Genomic DNA, 24,589 nt, shown 5'->3' on the forward strand with positions numbered 1-24,589 from the left:
GCCCATTAGAAGGACCTAACAGGGGCGCCTGGGTGGCTCAGTCGGTTGAATGTCCGACTTCGGCTCAGGTCACGATCTCGCGCTCCGTGAGTTCGAGCCCCGCGTCGGGCTCTGTGCTGACTGCTCAGAGCCTGGAGCCTGTTTCACATTCTGTGTCTCCCTCTCTCTCTGACCCTCCCCTATTTATGCTCGGTCTCTCTCTGTCTCAAAAATAAATAAATGTTAAAAAAAAAAAAAAAAAAAAGAAGGACCTAACAGAAAGAGATCAGCAAAGGACTTCAATGGCTTGGCCAGCCCTCTTGTGTGGACAGAGGATCCCCCTGTCTCTGGTCCCCTGCCATTGTGGCCAGTCTAGTCCCTCAACCTGCTTTCTCAGCAGCCATGCTCTCACACCTGTCAGAAATGAGAAGTCCAGAAATAAGAGATTCTGGGCCAGGAGGGACACCTCCTAAAAACTCTGCAAACAGCTACAGAATGCCTTGAGGGCATTGTGTGTGTGTGTACGGTGGGAGAAGTATAGGAAGTCCTTGCAGCCAGCTATTATCACATGACCATTGACTACTAAAGGTGAGGTCTGTCTGCCCACAAAGGTACCTGACCCATGTTGATTTCTTCCCCCTGTTCACCATGGGAAGTGTGTGCACCAACACAGGCTTTGTATGTCACAATGAAAGCAAATGCCAAAGCCCTGGTGCCGGGTTTCAGCCCCTCTAAGAGAAAACCCCAGGAGTACATGGAGGTCTTACCACCTCCTCTTGGGCCAGCCACACCAGCCCAGCTCTCAAAGGCTTCTTGTGACTGTCCTTTCTCTCATCTTTCCTCACTGTGATAAATGTCCTGGGATTAGCCCTTCTGTGTTTATTGGATGAGCAATTTGTGTCTGTCTGAAAAGCTACATCTGAATAACATTTGGCACGAGCTGAAGAAATGTGAGCCTCTGTGTTCCCCTCCAGCCAGCTCTCTGGAGCCAGCCCGTCTCCTGCCAACAGGGTTAGACAGCTCTGCTGCTGGGTCAGCAGCCTAAACATGTTTGTAGGTGGGGAGAGGGGGTTGGCAGGAGGGTGAGGAAGGTGCCTGCGGTGAGACCAGAAACCCAGAAGGACAGAGGTGTAGAGCAGCTTTAGAAAATCCACCAAGTGTTCTGGAGGCCCTGTAATAATTTGGAGACATCACAGATGTGATGCCCATGGTGATCACCCAGGTCTGGGGACAGGAAAATAAGGACCCCCATGCAGCTCAGGACAAAGGGTGATTACCTGGGCCCAGAGTCCCAGAGGTGAACTTCAGCAAAGGGGATTCAAAGGAGTCCAGTGGGTAGCACGAGGAGCCCAGATTTAGAAGGTTAATTAGTGTTGGGCTTTTAAGGTTTGTGTGGAGTGGGGCCAGGTGTGGAGTGTTAGGATGTAGTGAGGCTGTTGAAACATTTCCTGACTCAGGGCACCTGGGTGGTCAGTCAGTTGGGTGTCGATTTCCACTCAGGTCATGATCCCAGGGTTGTGGGATCGAGCACACCGTCAGGCTCCATACTGAGAGTGGAGCCTGCTTAGGATTCTCTCTCTCTCTCTCTCTCTCTCTCTCTCTCTCTCTCTCTCTCTCTGCCCCCTCCCCCACTTGCACATGCACACTCTCTTTCTCTCTCTCTCTCTAAAATAAATAAAAACAAAAATAAAAAATATTTCCTGTTCGGGTCCTGGCACTGGGGAGGACAGCTTGCAGCAATGGCCATCAGGCAACATAGTTATGAGGTGCTGAGTATAGACAAAGAGGGAATTGGGTGGGTGTGTTAACAACTTCTGCCACCCCTCCTCCTCCAGCAGCCTCTGCTGTCCTCCCTCCATATTCCTCTGCTCTTCCCTTAGGGTGCACATCACTGGTCTCACATGTCCTGTGACTCAGCTCTCAGTCTTTCCTCCACCAGCACCTCACTCTCCCCAAGTGAGTGATCAGACTGAAGACAGGACACCATCCGTGTGCCCCTAACAGTGAGCATAGAACTGGCCACCAAGAAGGCATCAAAAATGGTTTGAGTAAAGGAATGAAAGTGAGGCTGGGACCTCAGATTTCAGTGGTCACAGACTCACAAGAAGATAGCAAATGACAGGTCAGGCAGAAGTAACAATGCAGGAAATTGGTTCATGAGTGAGAACACGGCCACCATAACACCATCCTCAGAGTCTTCTCCGGGTGGAGACCTGTAGGGTAAGTCAGCTTGACAAGACAGGCCCCTAGAGGCTCTTCTGTAACAATTCACTCGTCCTGGTGTTCACGCGGCTCCATCCATTCCGTTAATGTGTTTTGAATCCCTACCTGTATCATACACTGTAGGATACTGTCTGTCTCCTCAAATAGAAAACAAACAAAACAGGACAACAAAACAGATGTACCTGTAAAAGGTGGTAGGAACAATCTGTGCTCTCACACAGTGTAGGGAGAATGTTATAAATATTCAGGGGGGAAAAAGCAGGTTAATTTTACTTGGAGGAGCAGGAAAGTCTTCATGGGGATGGAGGGGGATGCATTAGTCCTGGACCTGGAATGAAATCTGCAAATGCACCCCAAGTGTGCTGTTCATCCTCCCCCCACCACCACTTCCCTGCTGTCAACACTCACTCAATTTGGTGGCAATGGAAGATTTTGCTAACTGATCCCTGTACCTTTTCACAAGCCCCGGGTATATCCACAGAACCTTCTCAACACAGCAACCCAGCCAGATGATCAGAGAGGGTGCACGAGAGAAGAAAGGCATTTGCCATCACTCCTTGGAAGGCATATATAATTGAGACCTGCAGGGATCAGCAACAGAAGGAACAGAGTGAGGAGAGGCACAGCGGTGGGGAGACACTGAACGTGTATGATGAAGGGGAGTGGGCTGTGTAGGCTTGCGAGTAAGGTCTGTGAATAGGGAACAATGGACAATGTGGCTGAGAAAGTAGGTTGAGGAATATGTGGATTAGGATCTTGCCAGGCTAAGGAATGTGGGGTTAGGCCTGCAGGGGGCAGAGGCAGTCACACAACTGAGTTGTGTTCAAAAAGACAGTCTGGCAGCAGTGGGCAGGGTGGACTGGGGTGGAGAGAAGCTGGAGGTGGGTAGACCAGCCAGACAACCATCCCAGGCAACCAGTGATGAAGCCTCCTGCGAGCTCTTGGAGCACTTGGCAAAAGCATCTGTTTAACACTCACTCTACGGTCTCTCTCGGAGCTGTCTTTTTACAGCCTGACAGCCCTACAGGCTGCAGGATCCTTGACATCAGGAACTGTCTGCTGCCTCTCTGGGGCCCCAGGCCTGACATGGTTCTTGGCAGGTGCTCATTATATATTTGTGAATTACTGAATAGGGCAGTGAAAAAAAGGACAAGGGGTGTACAGAGAAGGGCGCAAGTTTCCGGGATAACATCCTGTTTAGCAAGTACAGTTCCTTAGGACTGGACATTGGCACAGCTGTCTTTTAATGTGTGTGGTGAAGTAGAAGCATGTGCAGGCAGCATGGGCAGTGAAGGAGTCACAGCTCACTCCAAAAGCTGCGAATTGCCTTGTCTGTGTGCCTGCATGTGTGTGTGTGTGTGTGTGTGTGTGTGTGTGTGTGTGTGTGCGCGCGCGCGCGTGCGCGCATGCATGCATGTGTGCATGTCTTAGGCTTGCAAGAGCTTTTGGCTTTTTAGAGAAAGGTGGACATCACTTCTCGGCCTTTTGGCTAAGATCAAGTGTAGAAAGGTGGACAGACAAACGGGAGAACTCACAATCTGTACTGTCCTAAGGTGCCTTAGGAGGTGTATTAAGACTCTTTTTTGGTTGCAAGGGCAGAATATCAATGCAAGCAAGCCTAGGGACAATGGGAAGCTTGTAAGGTGCATTTGGGGACCGCCAGAGTGAAGGATTCCAACGGTGCCAGACTCTTTCCATCTCTAATGTCTACTTTTCTCTACATGTCAGTCAACCTCATTCTCATAGCCTGGCTTCCCCCACCAGCTGGAAATATGGCTGCCGGGAGCCTGGGTCTCACTTCTGGGAGCTCCTCCACCAAAGAGTCAATAAAGCCTTCCTTTCTCATGTCCCAATTTCAGAGACCCCAGGAAAGGATTCTGATTAGCGTTGCTTGTGTCAGGACCCTGCCCCTGGCCTAAGACCTAATGCAGCAGCTAAGGAAGCAGGGTCATGTAAAAAGGAAAAAACTTCCACCAAAACCCCATAGTTGAAGTAGAAAAGGAGTATTTCACAGAGGTGGAGCTAATAATAATAATCCTGGAGACCCTGGCTGGCTCAGTCAGTAGAGCATGTGACTCTTTTTTTTTTTTTTTAATGTTTATTTGTTTTTGAGAGAGAGAGCTGCAGAGTGCAAGTGGGGGAGAAGCAGAGAGAGAGGGAGACACAGAATCCAAGCAGCCTCCAGGCTCTGAGCTGTCAGCACAGAGCCCGACGCGGGGCTCAAACCCACGAACTTCAAGATCGTGACCTGAGCCGAAGTCGGATGCTTAACCGTCTGAGCAATCCAGGCGCCCCAAGAACATGTGATTCTTCATCTCGGGGTTGTGAGTTCAAGCCCCACATTGGGTGTAGAGCTTACTTCTAAAAGAAAAATCCTGGGTGTTGTATGGAAACCAATTTGACAGTAAATTTCATCTATTAAATAAATAAATAAATAAATAAAAAATAAAAGAAAAATCCTGACTGAGTCTGCGTAAGTTAACTCTTGTACATAACAACCCTCATAGGTGTCGCTGTCGTAGTCATCATTACCCTTGAGAATTATTACCTCAGGAAACCAAGGCACAGAGAAGATAAGTAACTGTCATAGATCACAAACTAGTAAATAGAGGTGGAGCTAGGATTTAAATCCATTTAATCTAGCTCCAGACCCTATATCTTCTTATTATGTTATTTTACCTATTCACTACAGAATGAAAGAAAGCAAGGTCTAGGGCTGTGAGGAAGGAGCCTCAACAATTTCTCCTGGGGAAATTTAAGGCCCAAGCTGAGGAGCCTTTGGAAAGGGATCCAATGTCAAGGGAATCTAGAATAAGAAACACCACCACCCATCTTAATCTTGCTGGAGATAACTAAAAAGGAATGTTTCATTTTAACCTTTTTTTAAAGATTTTTGGGGCACCTGGGTGGCTCAGTCAGTTGGGCATCCGACTTCGGCTTAGGTCATGATCTCACACTCCGTGAGTTCGAGCCCCGTGTCAGGCTCTGTGCTGACGGCTTAGAGCCTGGAGCCTGCTTCAGATTCTGTGTCTCCCTCTCTCTGACCCCCCCCCCCTTCACGCTCTGTCTTTCTCTGTCTCAAAAATAAACATTAAAAAAAAATTTTTTTTAAGATTTTTTTTAGTTTATTTATTTATTTTGAGAGAGAGAGAGAGAGAGAGAGAGAGAGTGAGAGCAAGAGCAGCAGAGGTGCAGAGAGAGAGGAAGAGAGAGAATCCCAAGCAGGCTTTACACTGTAGCACAGAGGACTACACAGAGCTCAGTTCCACAGACCATGAGATTGTGACCTGAGCCAAAACCAAGAGTGGCTGCTTAACCGACTAAGCCACCCAGGAGACCCAAGATTTTATTTTTTTTTAAGTAATCTTGACACCAAACGTGGGGCTCAAACTTACAACCTCAAGATAAAGAGCCTCAAGCTCCACCTAATAAGCCAGCCAGGCGCCCCTCATTTTGACTTCTTTTTTCTTCCATCTTTATTTACTTAGAGTTAGATAAAGCCAAGAAAAGCAAATGAAAGAACAATGAGGTCCCATTTTCACCTATTAAAAATTTAAGCAGCAGTATAATAGCCATGCTGGCAATGGTGGGGAGATGGTTCACTTCTAAATGGCTGGTGACAGGATAAAGTGGTCCAACTAGTGAAAAACAATTTATTTGGCAATGAGGGTCAAGAGCTATAGAAGCTCTTTTTAACTTTGACCTGGTAACCTCACTCTTTAAAAATAGCTCGTGGAGTCACAAAATAAAACCCAACTAGTGCTACATGCAAGAGGTACATCTAAAATAGTGTTCCTCGGAAATACTGAAAGTAAAAGAGTAGGAAAAAATAGAAAACAAGAACAAAAGTCATACATGCAAATACAAGCAACACGAAAGCAAGGGTTTTGGAATTAATATCAGACGTGGTTGAATTCACAGAAAAACAGAAAACAAGACATAGAAGAAAATAATGATAAAGGCAGAGAGCAACAATGTAGATTTGTCATAACTATTTATGCACAAAATAATATAGCATCAGAATTCATGAAGCAAAAACAATAGGAATTACATGGAAAAATAGACATAAGTACAGTAACTATAGAAATTTTTAATTCACCTCTCTTAGCTCATGACTGATCAATAAACTATACAAAAAGTAAGGATATAGAGGACTTGATTTGTTAAATTAGTAAGGTAGATTGAATTAAAAGATATCAAATTCTATATCTTGAAAACCTAGAATTTACACTTCGTGAGTATCCCGGGATCATTAACAAATGACCACATATAAGGTTTTTTCATAAAAAAAAACAAACAAAAAAACCTCAATACATTTCAAAAAGTAGAATGAGTACAGACAACAGTCTCTAATCACAATCCACTAAAACTAGGAAATAATAGCAAAAACAGAAACTGAAAAGCAATAGAAAAGCTGAAAATTAAATATAATCAAAACACAATATCTGGATGGAATATTATTCAGTGTTAAAAAGCAAGGCAATTCTGACACATGCTGTAAATCAATTAACGTTGAGGACATTGTGCTAAGTGACAAAAAGATAAGCACTGACATAAGCCAGTCACAAAAATATAAACACTGTATGATTTGCTTATATGAGGTATCTAGAATAGTCAAATAGAGACAGAAAGTGGAATTGTTGTTTCCAGGGGAAACAGGAGGAGTGGGGAATGGGAAGATTTTTTTAATGGGTATGAAGTTTCAGTTTTGCAAGATGAAAAATTCTTTTTGTGTATTGTACAACAGTGTGAATACACTAAACATTATTGAGCTATACACTTGGAAATGGTTGAGATGTTAAATTTTGTGTCATATGTATTTTAAGAAATTATCTTAATTCTCAAAGTGTAAACTATCTTTTGGGAAAAAAAAGTGATAATCCCCAAGGAAACAGTACAAAAGACAAGTCAAAGGAATGAGCATTTTCATGGTTCTTGGCTATGTCTCGTATAATCTTCAGTAAGAATTCAGAGGGATAAATTTTGAACAGGGCAAGCTTTGAGACAGACATATTGTGTTTGAAAATGTTGGTTTTCTTCCTGCATTATTTCACCAACTTGTGTGCCAGGCTCTGTATTAGGACCTAGAGAGACCAAAAAGGGTAGAGTTTATCTACACCTGTTTATCTCTACCACAGAAGCAAAGGTCCAGAGAACAAAGCAAAATTCTGTTCAACCCCACCAGTTAATTCCAAGTAAAAGGAGAGGGGGAGGGAGGTCAGATGGCCAAAGATTATGTTTTTCTCTTCTCTGAACCTGAGCCATTCCCCACTGGGGCTTCGGATTGTGGCTTCCTCATTGTGACAACAGGTAAATCATTTTACCTCTCTGAGAGTCACTTTCCTCATCTACAAAATGGAACTGATAGTGCCACCTGGTTTTTATGAGGAGCAAATGAGATAAAGTATATTAAGAGTTTAGAGAGGCACACATATTCAGCACACAGGAAATGCTGGCTTGCTGCTAGTGGACATATTTTACAGACGAGCGAGCATCCTCCAACTCGACTACATTACTTGTTCTCTTTAGAGGTTTTGATGGGCGCATTTCTTCCCTCCCTAAAGTTTCTTCCAAGATTCTGTCTACACACTTATACATGAGGTTACCAGCTCTGAGGAAAGAGACAAAGTTGACTCTCCTGGTATCTTCAGGACCTAACACTTGGTTTGAAAAAAAAAAAAAAAGACTCCTTAGTAGCTTCAGGCACCTAATCAAAGCCACAGCTGGTCTGGGGTGCCAACCACAGTGCCATGAACACCTGGGCCTCAACGAACGCCGCAGATGAATATGGGGACATGGTCAGCAGCAACTCCATACCCTTTGGTAGCTTTCTTTTTCTCCCTGCACCTGGCAGATAGCATCCTTCATGCTTAGTAACTTAATTTATTTTGTTAGCTAATTTATTCATCCACAACGTGTCAACAAACAGTTAACAAAAATCACACTGGAGATCTGTGCAAAATGCAGTGGGGATTAGGAAAAGCAGCATCTAAGCCTCACCGGGCATATCAAGGCAGGCTTCACAGAGGAGTAGGATGAGCTGGACTTGGAATGATCTATAGGAGAAGGCTATGGGAGTTGAAAAAAGAATATACTGTTAAAGAGTAGAGTTCGGAGCCCTTGGAGTTTCTTGCAAGGCTGAGCAGCTATTGCCCATGAGACCATGCCCAGTGGCAGGAACACAGCAACTATGAAACTCCTCTAGAGGGCTCTCTACAAGTCCTCTCCCTGCCTCAGCCCTCCCCGCCTTACTTACATCATTGATGGAGCTTTCCCCTAGGGAGAAGCGAGCTCTGCCAGAGTCCCATGGTGAGCAGTAATGGAACAGAGATTAGGATCTGACTGAGTTATAGTCCTAGCTTTTCTATTCTTAACTCCTAGGCTTTTATGGAGCTCTGGGGGCCAAGCCGCCCTTTAAAAGCCCACACATGGAAAGCATGGTGGGTACAACTGGCTCACCATTAGGAAAAAATTTAAGTTTAGAGCTCCAAGTCATGGCTGACGTTAGAATAAATTCCAGATGGCTGAAAGATTTGAATGTAAAACATGAAATCACAAAAATAGTAAAAGAACAAAATAGATGAATATTTATAATTTTGGAAGAGAAGGGAAGTACAGAAGACCATTCTAAGTTTGACACCAAAGGCAGATAATAAAAGATTAATGGGAACACACACACACACACACACACACACACACACACAACACACAAGAAGACTGGCATGAAAGTAGAAATGTTAACAAAGACCTCCAATTTCAGGATTATTGGGTATAAGGAGAAGAGGCCCTGGGCCATTCCTTGGAGTGGTTAATTGGGAAAATGCACTTGGAGTATCCGATGCGATTTTTCCTTTCCTTCTCACATTTTGTACTAATTAGCTGCAAGGGGGATTTTCCCCAAACCAAACCAGTAAGTGCGGGCTCTTGGGCCAGAGGCAAAGCCTTGCCCCAGACAACAACTAGGACCCAAGAGGGGAAGAAAATTGCCATACTCAAAAGACAAAATGGGTCCTCTTCTTCCTTACATAACCCCCACATCTCCAACCATCCAGCACATTCCACTTTTCTACAAAGTTACTACATGCAGAGTCAGTAAACAGGACAAACAGGAACAAGAATACACAACTTAAAAATGAACAAATGTCTAGAATTACTAAATATTTGAGAAAAGTCAGAACAATGACACAGAACCATCAAAATACCATCAGAAAAACTAACATTCAAGAAACAGAATTAACAACTACTGAAGAAAAAGACTTCAGATTAAGTGTAATTAAAGTCTTCATAAGAAATGTGAAAGGAGGGGCGCCTGGGTGGCTTGGTCAGTTACACGTCCGACTTCTGCTCAGGTCATGATCTCTTGGTTTGTGGGTTTGAGCCCCACACTGGGCTCTGTGCTGACAGCTAGGAGCCTGGAACCTGCTTTGGATTCTGTGTCTCCCTCTCCCTCTGTCCCTCCTCGACTCGCTCTCTCTCTCTCTCTCTTGAAATAATAATAACAATAATAAACATGAAAAATTAAAAAAAGAAATGTGAAAGGATATTTCATCTATTAAAGAGAATCAACTGGAGGGGGCACCTGGCTGGTTCAGTTGGTAGGACATGCAACTCTTGACCTCAGCATCCTGAGTTCAAGCCCCACGTTGGGTGCAAAGCATACTTAAAAAAAAAAAAAAAAAAAAAAAAGGATTGAAACAAAAGGTAAAAAAAAAAAAATCAACTGGTGATTTGGAACTTTAAGCACTTGTTTTTCCAAATAAAAAATTCGGGGGGCTAAATCACAAAATAGTTACTGATGAAGAATCAATAATAGAGTTGACAGGTCAAGTGGAGAAATTCTCCCGAAATGCAGTTCAAAAGAACAGAGGTAGGAGGTATAAAAGAGAAATTAGAGGCAGTGACAGGTTTGGCCCACTGGCTAGAGTCTGCCAACCTCTGTTCTATGGCCCTCAATTCCCTCGTTTGTAAACTGAAGATAATATTTGTACCAGCTTCATAGGGTTGTTGTGGGAGTTAAACGGGGCAATGTGTCAAGTACTTTGCTCCTCACCTTATACATAATAAGCAGCCAATAAACACTAGTTATTACTGTTGATGTACTTGTTCAGGTAGGTGCTGAGAATGAAGAAGAAGGAGGTCACATTTATTTGACCCCTACTGTGCACACGGCAGGCCCAAGTCTTCAAGGGACTTGAAGGACTTCATTTTATCATTTTATCAGTTACTTCATAAAAATACCTCAGGTTGGCAGAGGAAAAAGAAGTGATGAAGCATAGAAAATGGACCCAGAAATTCTGTCATCCTCTTTAGTAGGAATTCCAGAATAAGATAACAGATGGAATGGAGGGGAAAAAATAAATACGTCATGGCCTATTTCCTAGAGGTGAAGAAAGGCATAAGCTTTCACACTGAAATGGCTCACTGAATACCAAGAAGAATAATTGCCCTCCCCCCAAAAAAGACCTATGCTTAGATTAACTATGATGAAATTTCAGAATTCTAAGTATAAAGGAAATGCCAAGCAATTTTGTTCCATTCTCCTATATTTGTAAGTGCATCTTTCCAGGAAGAGGATCTGAAACATGTACCCAGTTCTTAAAAGAGCAACCATAAAGGAAGTCTAAGAACTGCTGTCTCCTATGAAGAGAACTTCTCCGCACAAGGAGGCTGGCGAGGAGGAGCTCAACCCTTAATTAAGGTTGTTCTACATCTGGTTCCTTTCACTCTTTTTTCTTGCACACTCACAAAAGAAAAGATTGACCAAGCTCAAAACCAGACTGCCCTTAACTCAGCACATTATTAGACTTTCTTCTCTCTGGGAGAAACACCTGCAAAGATTTTCCCTCAGAAATGTCTCTGGTTTTAAAAAGTCTCTAAGACTCAACAATGCTAATAGCATTTGCTACTGTGAAAATTTTGCTGGGGAAATGGGAAGAAGGGGTGTCTTGCGAGCCCCCTGCAGTTTTGTGGCATTGGGGTCACTGAGATGTGGGCGTGATCAGTGTGCAAGCCCAGGTGGGGGTAGGGGGTGGGTTGGAGACTTGGACCCACTACTTCCAACTGTATGATCCAGGCACTTTCTGAGCCTCTGTTTCCTGGTCAGTGAAATGGGAACACCCTTGTTATGCCTCTCAGGGTAGTTGGGAGGCTAAGATTTTTACCAATGAAGGCTCTGAGAAAGCAAGTTCTAAACTAAGAGTCACTTATGCAAATGTCTTAACGGCTACTTGTGAAGTGGCCAGCATAAGAAATTAGGGAATGACGAGCACCCTGACCTAACAAAAATATTCAGGAGCCAAATTTGCCCTGGGGCACCAGTTTATGACCCTGCTTTAAACAAAAATGAGGATAATTGGATTAAAGCAGCTCTCTAAATGGATAGAAAATAAAAGTTTTCACCCTGTTACGGGTTGAATTGTGTTTCCCCTTCCCCCAAAATAAGTTGAAGTCCTAAGCCCAAGTATCTCAGAATGTGACCTTATTTGGAAATAGGGTCATTGCAGATGTAATTAGTTAACATGAGGTCATACTGGAGTAGGACTGACTCCTAATCTGACTCCTTATAAAGAAAACAGCCATGTTAAGACAGAAAGACACAGGGAGAATGCCCTGTGAAGACAGGCAGATGAGCGATGCATCTGTAAACCAAGGAATGGCGGGTTTGCTAGCTATCCTGGAAAACTAGGAAAGGGGCATGGAACAGATTCTCTCTCAGAGTCCTCAGAGGGAAACAACCCTGCTGACATCTTGATTTTAGATCTGTGAGAGAAGAAATTGCTTCTGTGTTAAGCCACCCAGTTTATGACACATTGTTATGGCAACCCAGGGGGAAACTGATACACTCCCCTAAATGAAACTATTTTATATCGGCTATGAACTTCCGCTTTTCAGCATGAGTCAGTGGGACACCCAGCTTGAGCCTTGGCAGGGCCAGGACCAGGGTGAGACACCCAGGGTCCGAAACTCCGGGAGGCAGTTACTCTCAGGTCCCCACAAGTGCTGATGCTCTGAGTGCCTCCTTGAGAGCTGGGCACCTATGGCCACGCCGGAGTGTGTGACAGTCGTCCAGCCTGAACGCATTATCTAATAGCTTTGAGTGGTGTTTTGGAGCTGATTATAAAATGTAGTCTCCAGGGTGTCTGGGTTGAGCGTCTGACTTCAGCTCAGGTCATGGTCTCGAGGTTTGTGGGTTCAGGCCCCCGCACTGGGCTTTGTGCTGACAGCTCAGAGCCTGCAGCCTGCTTCAGGGATTCTGTGTCTCCCTCTCTCTGCCCCTCCCTTGCCATGCGCTCGTGCTTGCTCGCTCTCTTTCAAGAGTAAATAAACATTAAAAAACTTTTTTTTTAATAATAAAATGTAGTCTCCAGCCACTTTAACCTAGGGCAGAACAAACATGGATTTCTCATAATCTCAGAACATTTCCTCTTTATTTAAGGCAGAAGGTGAGGGGATAGCAGAATAGCAGAATACGCCTCCCCAAAATATGACTAAAGGAGTTCAGGACATGCCACCTCAAATTATGCCACTTTGGTATGTTGATTATTTTAAGCTGTAGGCACTTGAAAAACAGCAAATTCAGGGAGCTTTCTCTGAATTCCCCTAATCTTCCTAAATCCTCCAAAAGGAACTCAATTGTCATAAATCCCTTCCCAAGGAGTTTCTTCAAGTAGGGAAGAATGACTCTCATCACCAGGGAGCAGCCTGGAAGTCTACACTACACCTAGACAAACTTTTCACAAACTATTGTATCTCCTATCCTTCTAAGTGTCCATTCAACTTCCCCCAAATCATTTATTCTCTAAGCCCTACATCCTCTCCTCTCATTTACCCATTAAGATGGTATACAAGGGATGCCTGGATGGCTCAGTCCGTGGAGCATGCAACTCTCAATCTCAGGGTTGTGAGTTCAAACCCCATATTGGGCATGGAGCCTACTTTAAAAAAAAAAAAAAAAGAGGGAGAGAGAGAGAGATGGTATTTAATCACAAATTCTAAGACATCTTGGGGAATCATTAATTTTTCCAGGGATATCTCCCCTGTATGTATGAGGTATATATGTTAATAAACTTCTGCTTGCTTTTCTCCAGTTAATCTATGCTTTATTACAGGAATCTCAGCCAACTCAGAAGAATGGAGAAAATTATGAGGATAAGATGGCTGAGACATCCTACCCAGATGGAATCCTGGGAACACTGACAGAAGGGTAAGAGTTCTTATTAACATCAGCTCCTTGGATCTCTGTAGTGCCCAGTTAAGAGAGGAAGGTAAAACTTCATGTTGTCCCTACTTTCCAAATTCAGATTAGCAGGAGGAAAACATTCATAAGAATGAATTCTTTGAACCATGACTCTTATGAATTTGGTTTTTGGGGTACACTTTGGTTATTTATCCTTTTCCCTCCCAAGGACAGCTATTGCTTTTCTGTTTGTCTCCTTTAATGTCATGAGAACTCAGCTTGGGACACAGGTTGTTGGTTCTTGTGTATGTGTAAGTGAGTAGTTTTGGACCTAGAGAGGCGTGCATCTTTGTGCCCTCTTTAGGGATACCATTTGTCACAAAAGGCTTATTAGCTTTGGTTTTGAGCCACTTGATAAACATACGTTTGGTTTCAAAGAAAAAGGAAAAAAATTATTTAAAAAGGAAGTTTAGTACTGCCAGAAATATTTACTGTTTGTTCCAGCTGATAATAAGATATTGAAAGGATTTTTTGAGAGAGCTCTATGTCAGAAATTGGCCTAATTAGAAGCTGATATATATATATTTTTAATCTTTTTATTTATTTTTGAGACAGACAGAGACAGAGCATGAGCAGGGGAGGGGCAGAGAGAGAGGGCGACACAGAATCCGAAGCAGACTCCAAGCTCTGAGCTGTCAGCACAGAGCCTGACACGGGGCTGGAACCCACAGACTGTGAGATCATGACCCGAGCTGAAGTCGGACGCTTAACCGACTGAGCCACCCAGGCACCCCTAGAAGCTGATATTCAGAGTCTGATAGGAGCTTCTGTTTTTTCTTTTTTTAAAGGCTTCTCTGTTCTTTGTTTTTCCTTGATCCTGTTCCTCCCATGGGGACTTCTCAGTCCACTAAAACTCTCTTCTCAAACCCCTGCTGACTACATGTTCCTTCCACCAACTCTGTCTACTTCCTTCATGGCATGATTTTGCTAAGGATAATTTGGAACCCCATTGGTTTCTTTGGGAAACTTAAGATCTCCCTAAACTGGCTCCTTTAAGACCTCTTACTTCCCAATTCTTCTGTTGCTTCTTCTTGATTTTGCCACTTTCAATCTTCCATCCAGTTTCCTTGAATTTTTTGATAGGTCCACCCTCAAACTCTAACCTCCTCTGTCCCTCTGTCCACCCTGCCCACTTCAGCCTTCAGCTCCCTATAATCCCTTCAACTTGAGACCTCCTACCCTTCATCAGAGGCTGTCAAGGGACCCAGAAACCCCCACAAGCAACTACTTGAGGCTGAAAAGGAAAAAGGAGCTTTTGGAAATTTGGCAAGTGAAAAATCTTAAAAGTTGTCTCCACAAATATAAGTAAGAACTTGTAGCCATCTGAGTAGGCAACCTTAACTTTTTCATCTGCTAGAAACACAATTTGGACCCAACTGTTGCTTTATAAACTAGCGAGTTTTGTATTCATATACCCAACATATGCCTAAAATTTTAATAAAAGCTCTAAGATCCCTATGTTTGTCTGTATGTTTACGTATGTCCATATATGTATGTTACTCTGGATGACACTGTCAGAATTAATTGTAAAAGAGCTCTATTTAATTGGCTTAAAGAAAAGCAAGTGCTTATATAAATTAAACATTCAGAGCAGTATAGAAACTAACCTAAATGTTTTTCAAGTTCATGTGACTTGAGTAGTCTTTGATAAACAAGAATATTGTTGGTTTAGTGAAAACAAAAACAAAAACAAAACAAAACAGCACGGCAAGTCTTCAGAGCTGTCAGCATTAAAAATAATGCAGAGGGGCACCTGGGTGGCTCAGTCAGTTAAGTGACTGACTTCGGCTCAGGTCATGATCTCACAGTTCCTGGGTTCATGCCCCGTGTCAGGCTCTGTGCTGACAGCTTAGAGCCTGGAACCTGCTTCAGATTCTGTGTCGCCCTCTCTCTTTGCCCCTCCCCCACTCACGCTCGGTCTCACTCTGTCCCTCAAAAATAAATAAACATTGAGAAAAAAAAATTTTTTAAAAAGGGGGAGGCGCCTGGGTGGCTCAGTTGGTTAAGCGACCAACTGAGGCTCAGATCATGATCTCGCAGTTTGTGAGTTTGAGCCCTGTGTCAGACTCTGTGCCCACAGCTCAGAGCCTGGAACCTGCTTCAGATTCTGTCTCCCTATCTCTCTGCCCCTCCCCCACTCATGCTCTGTCTCTCTCTGTCTCTCAAAACTAAATAAACGTTGAAAAAAATAAAAATAATAATAATGCAGACATACAGCTTTTATTCTAGCTGAGTGTACTAGTCAAACATTTGTCAGGAAGAATAGTAACTTAAAGTGATGCCCACCTTTGTCTAATGTCTAATGAAATTTTCATGACTGATCTAAATATAATTGTTAAGAACAAGTGAATACACTAAATGTAGGTGGGATAAAAGTTTATAAATGATCTTTTCAACAATGATTATATTTTATAAAATATATCTGCTTAAAAATCATTTCCAAAATCTTATCATTTCCAAAATACTTTTGGTAACTTGAAACCTTAAAGTTATACTATGTTAAATTACACGACAGGTATTCATTGAATACATAGATCATTTCCAATTAAGATAATGTACTGAAAACATTAATTGCTACACATACGTCTAAGTTTACCTACTTTTGTCCTCTTCTTAGAGAGGAACAAAAGCTAATTTGACATCTATAGAATATTGATGTGACAATCCACAGTTGATTACTTCTTAATGTTCACTAGAAATCAGGGTTTCTAAGAGTTCAGAATCCTAATTAGTGTTTTTAATTAAAACTAATAGGGGCGCCTGGGTGGCTCAGTCGGTTGAGCGTCCGACTACAGCTCAGGTCACGATCTCGCAGTCTGTGAGTTCGAGCCCCGCGTCGGGCTCTGGGCTGATGGCTCAGAGCCTGGAGCCTGTTTCCGATTCTGTGTCTCTCTCTCTCTCTGCCCCTCCCCCGTTCGTGCTCTGTCTCTCTCTGTCTCAAAAATAAATAAAACGTTAAAAAAAAAATTAAAAAAAAAACTAATAGAAAAAAAAGCTCTATATGCAAAATATATAAGAAAAATAGGGTTATTTTTGGTAAGAAAAGATATGAATTATAGAGACACATTTTTGTTAGGGGAGAAGAGAGTAATTGTGTCCTAAAATAGAATAACTGGTTGTTCCAGAATGAAAAAGAGAAGAATAAAGGACAAAAGCTAAATGTGTGGTGAAAGTTGGAGAAAGAGAGAGTGAGATCAGGACAGACAGAGAATCTTATCTCTTGTGGTCAAACTGGTCAAAACTGAATGAATTTGTTAAAAGGGTTTTAGAGGGGAAAAAAGGGGGGGATTAGAAATAAGCTTTAGTATCAAGAGTATACTTATGAAGGGACACCTCAGTGGCTCAGTCAGTTAAGCATCTGACTTAGGCTCAGGTCATGATTTCGTGAGTTCGAGCCCCACATTGGGCTCTCTTCTGTCAGCACAGAGCCTGCTTCAGATCCTCTGTCCTCCTCTTTCTCTGCACCCCCCCACTCATGCTCGCATGTTCTCTGTCTCTCAAAAATAAATAAACATAAAAAAAAAAAAGAGTGCACCTATATAAAACTAAAATTTAATTTTCTTTCACCTGTTAAAAGGAAAAAGTTCTCTTGGGTATTGGTGTACTCTTTCTTGAAAAAAAATTGAAATATAATTGACATATAACATTATGTTAGTTTCAGATGTGCAACAGTGTGACCAAACTGAACTGACCTAAGATATTGGTTCAGTGAAATCTACCAGCTCGGGTTCTAGATTGTGAAATTTCTTGAAGAATTTTCAAAGGTAGGGAATGAATAGTAAAAGAATGTGCCATGCCAAAATATGATTACAGGATTTTGGGACATGCTACTCCAAAATATGCTGCTTTGGTATAATGGTTGTTTTGAGCTGTAGGACACTTGAAAAATAGCCAGTGCAGGGAGATTGTTCTCTGAATTTCCCTTATCTGTCTAAAGACAGATCCCCGAAAAGGAATTCAACTGTCATAAATCCCCTCCCCAGGAATTTCATAAACCAGGGAAGACTGAGAAGTTACTTGGTCCTAGGGTATCCTCTGCTAGGAGGAGACTTTAGAAGTTAACACCATGCTCAGACAAACTTTGTACAAAACATCGTATCTCCCATCCATCTTTCCTAAAATTCATGCCCTCTCCCAGGGGCGCCAGGGTGGTTCAGTCAGTTAAGCAATCAACTCTTGATCTCAGCTCAGGTCTTGACCTCACGGTTGTGAGTTCGGGCCCCAAGTTGGGCATATACCTACTTTAAAAAACAAAACAAAACAAAAACATGGCCTCTCCCCTAGGAGGACTGCATCCCCTTCCCTTCCTTGTCCCAATTAAAATGGCATTTACTCCTGAATTCTAAGCCATCTCAGGGGCTTACTTATTTTCCCTTGGGTATCTCCTATGTATATATGAGGTATACATGTTAATAAAGTTCTGTTTGTTTTTCTCTTGTTAATCTGTCTTTTTTGTTTTTTGTTTGTTTGTTTGTTTGCTTGCTTGTTTTTTACTTAGGCTCTACACCAAATGTGAGGCTTCAACTCACAACCCTGAGATTGAGTCCTATGGTCTACCAACTGAGCCAGTCAGGCACCCCTAACCTGTCTTTTATTACAGGGTTCTCAGCCAAGAATGCAGAAGGGTAGAGGGGAAATTGTTTTTCCTCCCTGGAAGGTTTACAAATTTTAATTCTCTCTCTCCCACTTACCTCATTCACTCCTATCTATCAATTAATCAGTTAGTTCTCTACCCTGGATGCCAGGGATTAAGAACTGAATGAGAGACACCAAAGGTGGGGGCAAGGGTGGACAGATATATTTTTAAAAATTAAAAGAAAGAAAGAAAGAAAGAAAGAAAGAAAGAAAGAAAGACCATAAAGTGTGATAAATTCTATAAGAAAGACAAGTTTAGGGGCTATGAGAGCTCTACAGAGTGGTACATCACTCAGATGATGAAGGAGATGGGGTAAGAAGATGGTACCTACACTGCCTCTTTATGGACGAATAATTGTTAATTAGTCAATTAGTCAAGAGGAAGGATGAGGAGGCGGCAGATTGGATAAAAGGGGAAAAGAAGGAGTCAAGAATGACATCCAGATTGCTTAATAAAGCCAATTAGATCTTCAAAACAAAACAAGGAATGACACCCAGGTAGCTTGGGTGATGAGCAAATATGGTGCCAGTTGCTAAGACAGATAAGACCAAAAAAGGGACAGATATAAAAGAAAACTACTGATTAGGTCTTAGACATGCTGAGTCAGGTGCTTGTAGATATACAGGGAAAAATGACCAACACAGCACTTGCAAAGCATGTTCTAGGAACCCAAGTTCCAGGAGATATTAATATTCCAAGAAAAAGGGCAAAGGGGGTGGGTAGAGTCTGTTGAAGGTTGTATTAGTCCAGATTCCCCGGGAAACAGAGCCAGAGGCAAGAATTATATGCTGATGCCTTTTATGAAGGTGCAAACCCAAAGCCTCAAGAGTGAGCCATGCAAAAGGGAAGTGAGGCAGGGAGGGATGGGAAACAGTGCAAAATGCAGGGAAGAGCAGCTGGTGGGCCACAGAATTACACAGTTGGCTACAGTAGCAACAGTAAAGAAAAGCAAAAGGCTGGAAGTCCACCACTCAGGCAGTGTAACAGAGACTGAGAAAACATAGATTGTATCTAATACAGACTTCAAATAAGTTTAAGAAGTACTGGATATTACATACCCCCTCTTGGAAATTTGCAACGCATTTTAACACATTAACAGTTCTAGAAGTAACTCAGCAAGGAAATAAATTTCATTTTATTTAACACAGTATGTCCCAAACTTACTTGACCACAGAAGCTTTCTTTCATGTGCCGCTCGTCTATAGAACTCAGTTCTGGTCCGCTGTGGATACCAGAATCTGGAGCAAAGGAGAGAGTACAGATTGGATAGGGAGTTGAGAAGCATATAGGTAGTGACTGAAGCCCAGAGGATGGAGGAGATCATCCAGGAAGAGTTTGGAGAATGATCCTAAGCCAGAGCCCTGGGATGCACCAATATTAAGGGATAGCACAGGAAGAAGATCTCTCAAGAACAAAGGAAGAGACAGCCACAGAATTTGGATACTCAGAAAACATACTTAGTTATTAAAGCAGAAAGGAATTTATAACTGAGTATAGGTGAACAGAGGACACCCTAGGACCAAGCTACTCAAAAATCTATTCTAACCATCAGACATTATCCAGGAGCTTGTTAGAAACGCAAGATCTGAGATCTACTCCAGATCTATCCTTTACTGTATCCTCTGGTCATTCACATGAACATTAAAGTGTAAGAAGCTCTGGCTTATAGCAATGCTGGAATGGGTGGAGGTGTAGACTAAATGGAGCTTCCAGAGATACCTGTAAACCCTCAGAATCAATTTGCCTCTGCCCTCATGATCAGGAAAGAAGCCACCAAACAACTAGTGCTACAGGAAGCTCCTGAACTAGGAAGGTGGTGATCATGAAACAAGCTGGCCTCCTTCCACCAGCAAAACTTACCTGCTGCCTCTCCCCCTCTTAGTTCCAGGATCCAGTCTCATGTAAGTTCATTTAATTGGCAGTTTCTAAACCACATTTGGAATGCCAGCTGCAAGGAATTCTAGGAAGTGGAGCTTCCCGGCTCTAATGTACTAGAAGGAAGTGGAAAGGGATGTTGTATGAGTATGACAGGAGCTGATAGCTGTCCCCCAATATCTCTATCCTACCCTTCATCCATGGTAATAGGATCTTCAGGTTGGCACATGACTGTCCGGAATAAGGATGTCTTCCAGCCTCTCTGCAGATAGATATGACCATGTGACCAAGTTTGGACTAATAATGTAATGGAAATGTCACAAAGCAGCTCCCAGGAATCTTTGAGAGACAGCAGGAGCATACCATTTACACTCTTCATCCCTCCCTCTAACATGCTGCTTGGAGCATGAGATGCTACCATCTTGGACTACGAGGTTGAGGGCTATATGCTGGGGTTGGCAGAGCACAGCTATGAAGAGCCAGAGTTCCTGAGAACTTCCTAAGTCAGAGCGACCATTCCTGCTCTGACGACTTACCTCTGTATACATGAAAGACTAATCAACCACTGTTATTTTGGAATGCCCCCACAAGAACCTAATCCTAGCCAATACAGATGTCAAAGGCACGGATTCTTAACATTGGCAGTTCATTGATTCCTTTGAGAATGCAATGCCCTGGACCATCCTCCCTAAAAAAAATACACTTTTGTATAACTCTTCGTATAACAATTTCAAGGACTGCTGTCCTTGAAAATGTTGTTTTTACCTGAAGACAATCTAAGGACTCATGAACCCTTTGCTAAGAACCCCTAGAGTTGAGATTTTCAAGAAGAAAAGATTATAACCAATAGGCAAAGGGCTCAGAGTAAAAGTAAGAACTGAAAAATGGTCCCTGGATTTGGTCCAGACTGTTGATGCCATTGGTTGGAGAAGTTTCAGTGGGGTAGGGTAGAGTGGGGGCAGAAACTAGACTGCAGAGTTCTGGGAGAATGATAATCAAGAAAGTGGAGGCAGCAAGTATTGTTAACCATTTGGAGTCAACCAGTAGCCTGGCCCCAAAGATGGCGGTGGCTGGGAGACAATGGAGGTCATGGGCTCCCGAGAGGTTTTTCCTGGCTTTCTTCTGCTTCTAGGACCAGACCAGCCAGAGTGAGGGTGATTTGGAATATCCGACACCATTTCACGTTGCACCCCATTTATCCTTCACGGCATTGGAAATGCTGGCCCTGTCTCAGAAAGGAGGGGAAACTGGGATCCTGGGAACAGAAAACATTCCTGAGGGAATGAAGGCTAGAGGATGATTTTGGCTCAGCCAGAATAGATGTTATCAAGTCCTTCCTCTTCAGACAGTCCACACTAGGATACCTCTGGGCATCCTTCAATGAGAAGATTGTCCCCTCTGTCTCCTCTCTTCCCACCTATGGTGTTGCTGCTATAGCTGGACCCCAAACCTAAAACCAGTACATCCAATAGCCTTGGCATACCTGTGGAGTTAACATCAAAGCAGACCACAGCTTATCCTCTGGAGAGAAGGAACCACATCATGTGTCCTGGTTTCTTTTCTTACCCGGAAGCTCTTTCATGCTTTTCTGCAATCAGGACTCAGACTGGCATTCCTGATGTGCCTCCATGATTTTCTCCCCTCATACCTGTCAACCCTGCTCTGAGATCCCAGGCTTTTCCTGGTCCTGCACCCGGAGCTGTTTCTCTGCACTACCCCCTGAGTACGTTTGTCACTTAGTCCTGTCTCTCTTTAACATCATCCTTTCAAATGATAGAACCACTTTCCCAATCAAAGATTTACTGTGCAAGGGTCCTCCCCAGGTCCCCATGGTGGTGAAAGTGGACAAAATCTAGTCACATGTGGGAAACTGGAGACAGAAATGGCTCAGATTTCTTACTTCAGAGCCCCAAGGCACAGCACTGGCAGAGGGAGCCTATCAAAGAGGCTCTGCTCTGAGTGGCCTACCTTTTGTGGAGACACAATGTGCTCATTTATATCTGCTACCTTGGGATAAAACGAGGGTCTCTGCTGGGGCCTTACACTTGCCAGTTAGCCAAGGCAGAGCCAGGAGTCCCTCAAAGGCATCAAGTACCCAGGGAATGAGCAAGGGTCCCAGGTCAGAGTCAGAGCAGGGTTTGCTTTCACTTCTGTGGCTCCCACTTCCCAGGACAAGTTCCAGCAGCTCTGGAACATGGCTCCCTCCAGAGAAGAGACTAGGCTTACAAAGTGGAAATTGTCCAATAAAATGTGTAAACATCCCACCTGTACCCCTCCCACTTCCCACCCCCTGGGGCCCCATGGTTTGAAAACAAAGCTTAGCCACTGAAAGCGTTTATGTAGATAAGAGCTGAGCCAAGCAGCCTGGTTCCTTTGGGCAGCCTCTTCCTCCTTCCCTGACTAGCATTTCCTGGGTGAGAAGGAAGAACTCAGTGAAAGGAGTAAGCTTCCCCAGAATTTTAGCAAGGTACTTAGAAAGAAATACGGGCTCTGGCCTCTGAAAAGCCTGGATCCCGATCCAATCCCTGCCACTTACCTGCTGTGTGACTTTCCCTTAACTTTTCTGAGCTTCCACTTATTTTCTCAACTGTAAAATGAGGATTAGAATTCCTCTTATATAAGGTTGTAAGAATCCAATGAAATACTATATGCGTAGTACCTGGCTTTTTTTAATTGGTACGAACCTGTTTGGAGATAGAGCTTCTAAATAACTTTCCTTTTCTCTCTGCTCTCAGCTTGCCTTCCTCCCCTCTCATCATTTCTCTCCCCAGCACCTGGAAAGCTCTCCTAGTTCCCTATTATTCAAAGGTCCAGGGCAAAGCAGCCTCACCTATGAGAGCTTGTTAGAAAGGCAGACTCTCAGCTGCCCCAGACCCTCTGAGTCTGAATCTGCATTTGAATAAGATACCTAAATTTTTCTCTGTGCATATTACAGTTTGAGAAGCACTTGCCCTGGGTCACGCCTTGCTTCTTTTCCATACCAAATAGCACTGGATTTCAACAATTCACACCAGTTAACAGCAGTAGTTTCCTCCAGCAAATTGCATACCACATACTGAAACTTCTCCATTGGACACTTGAGTAACAACAAATCATAATAATACAATGATGGTAGCAAAATTTAATATGTACGGAATGCTTTGGTATTTACACTACCCTTTCATACCCACATAATCTCATCTGATTCAAGAATATGAGATAGTTATCTTCAATCAGAGGGTGTTTGAGTGAGTGAATGAATACATGATTGAATGAATGACTTGGGGACTATTTAGAGAAAAGAAACTGAGTTATGAGAGGGCCTTTAGGGTTTCATCAATGAGGAATTTTGTTCAGCTGCTAGTAAGAGCAATTCAAAACAACAGTTTGGACCTAAATGAGATAGGGGATTATTTTCCTCTTACATGATAAACTGTCTCCAGGCAGGCCAGGCTGGTGTGGGGACTCTACAAGTTTCCAAAACTGGAATCCTGCCTTCTGCTCTGCATTCTTAGCACATGACTTCAACTCGGAGATGAAAATGACTGCTGGAGCTCCATCCATCAAGTCCTGGTCCCAGGGACAAATAAGCAAGAACAGGGGGAAAGGACAAAGAGGTGCTTGCTAGCTAAGTTAACCCCTTTAAACAGCTTTCTAAAAACCTTATCAAATCACTTCCAGTGACCTCTCCTTAGCCATCCCCCTCTACAAGGAAGGTTGGGAAATGTGGTTTTATTAGCCAGCCACTTTGCTGCCCCTAGCATAGTAATAAGGAAGGTGAGGATAGCGGCTATTAGGATGAAATCTAGCTTTCTCTACCAAAATGGGAATCAATGAGAGGGGGCATTTTGTATTTCTCCCTTTGTAATAGCTCAATAAGGAATAGAAGAATCTGGGCAAGACAAGGTGGTTGCTTCTGGGCAAAAGGAAAGAGTTTTCTTACCAGTGTATTAGCAGAGGGCCCAAAGTAGGGGTAGATGAGAAACCAGGACGCTTAACTGAAATGTTGCTTTCTTTGTAGAGGATACTGGCTTCATGGTAGATTATTCATGCTCTTCTTCCAGACTGGGATGCTCTCCCTCCTTTACATCATAATTCCTAACTCATTCCAGTCAACTCCTGCTCATTCCTTTAGTTCTCACCTTGTACACTCTCATAATCTTGTTGTATGTTCTCAGAAACCCGGAGTTTACCTGTATAGTATGTGTTCCAGGTCTGCCCTGCCCTAACCTGTTTTCCCACCTCCAAGTATAAGGTCCCTGAGGGTAGATACTATGTCTATACTATTGATCATTGGATTTCCAGCACCTTCATGGTAACCAAGCATGGAGGTGGCACAAGAAGGATGCACTTGAATGAATGAATGTATCTAGTAAGAAAGTTCATATTATTCCTTAGCTTTTTTGGATTATAAATAACAAAAATCCACCTGCATTATCAAGAAGGGGAAACTTAATTATAACAATACAGGGGCATGCCACAGAGACAAGAGACTAGATTAGAGCCTGACCTCAGGAATGAAATACTATATGCCATGGAGCAGAATCAGAAACTCAGATGCCACTGGGAATCTCCTCATCTTTCATTCTCTCATTAGATCAGTTTCTCCTGCTTGTTACTTTCACACGGGGGGGGGGGGGGGGGGCGGCGGGGAATATGGC

The 24,589-nt window shown here is 43.1% G+C and overlaps 1 long non-coding RNA gene across 2 annotated transcripts; it reads right to left on the reverse strand.

Annotated features, from left to right (window-relative positions):
* Positions 1-1,583: 1,583 nt before the first annotated feature.
* Positions 1,584-24,554, reverse strand: LOC109252047 (uncharacterized). 2 transcript variants are annotated; one of them, XR_008424229.1, is made up of 4 exons: positions 23,354-24,554; positions 22,486-22,536; positions 19,935-20,065; positions 1,584-2,783 (listed from the first exon to the last, which is right to left on the reverse strand). It is a non-coding gene; the product is annotated as an uncharacterized LOC109252047 (long non-coding RNA). The 2 variants fall into 2 exon arrangements; XR_002073826.2 differs by lacking the exon at positions 1,584-2,783 and adding an exon at positions 6,180-7,286.
* Positions 24,555-24,589: the final 35 nt, after the last annotated feature.

The sequence above is a fragment of the Panthera pardus genome, unplaced genomic scaffold (assembly GCF_024362965.1).
Source record: "Panthera pardus isolate Hobbes unplaced genomic scaffold, ASM2436296v1 HiC_scaffold_20, whole genome shotgun sequence".
NCBI lineage: Eukaryota > Metazoa > Chordata > Mammalia > Carnivora > Felidae > Panthera > Panthera pardus.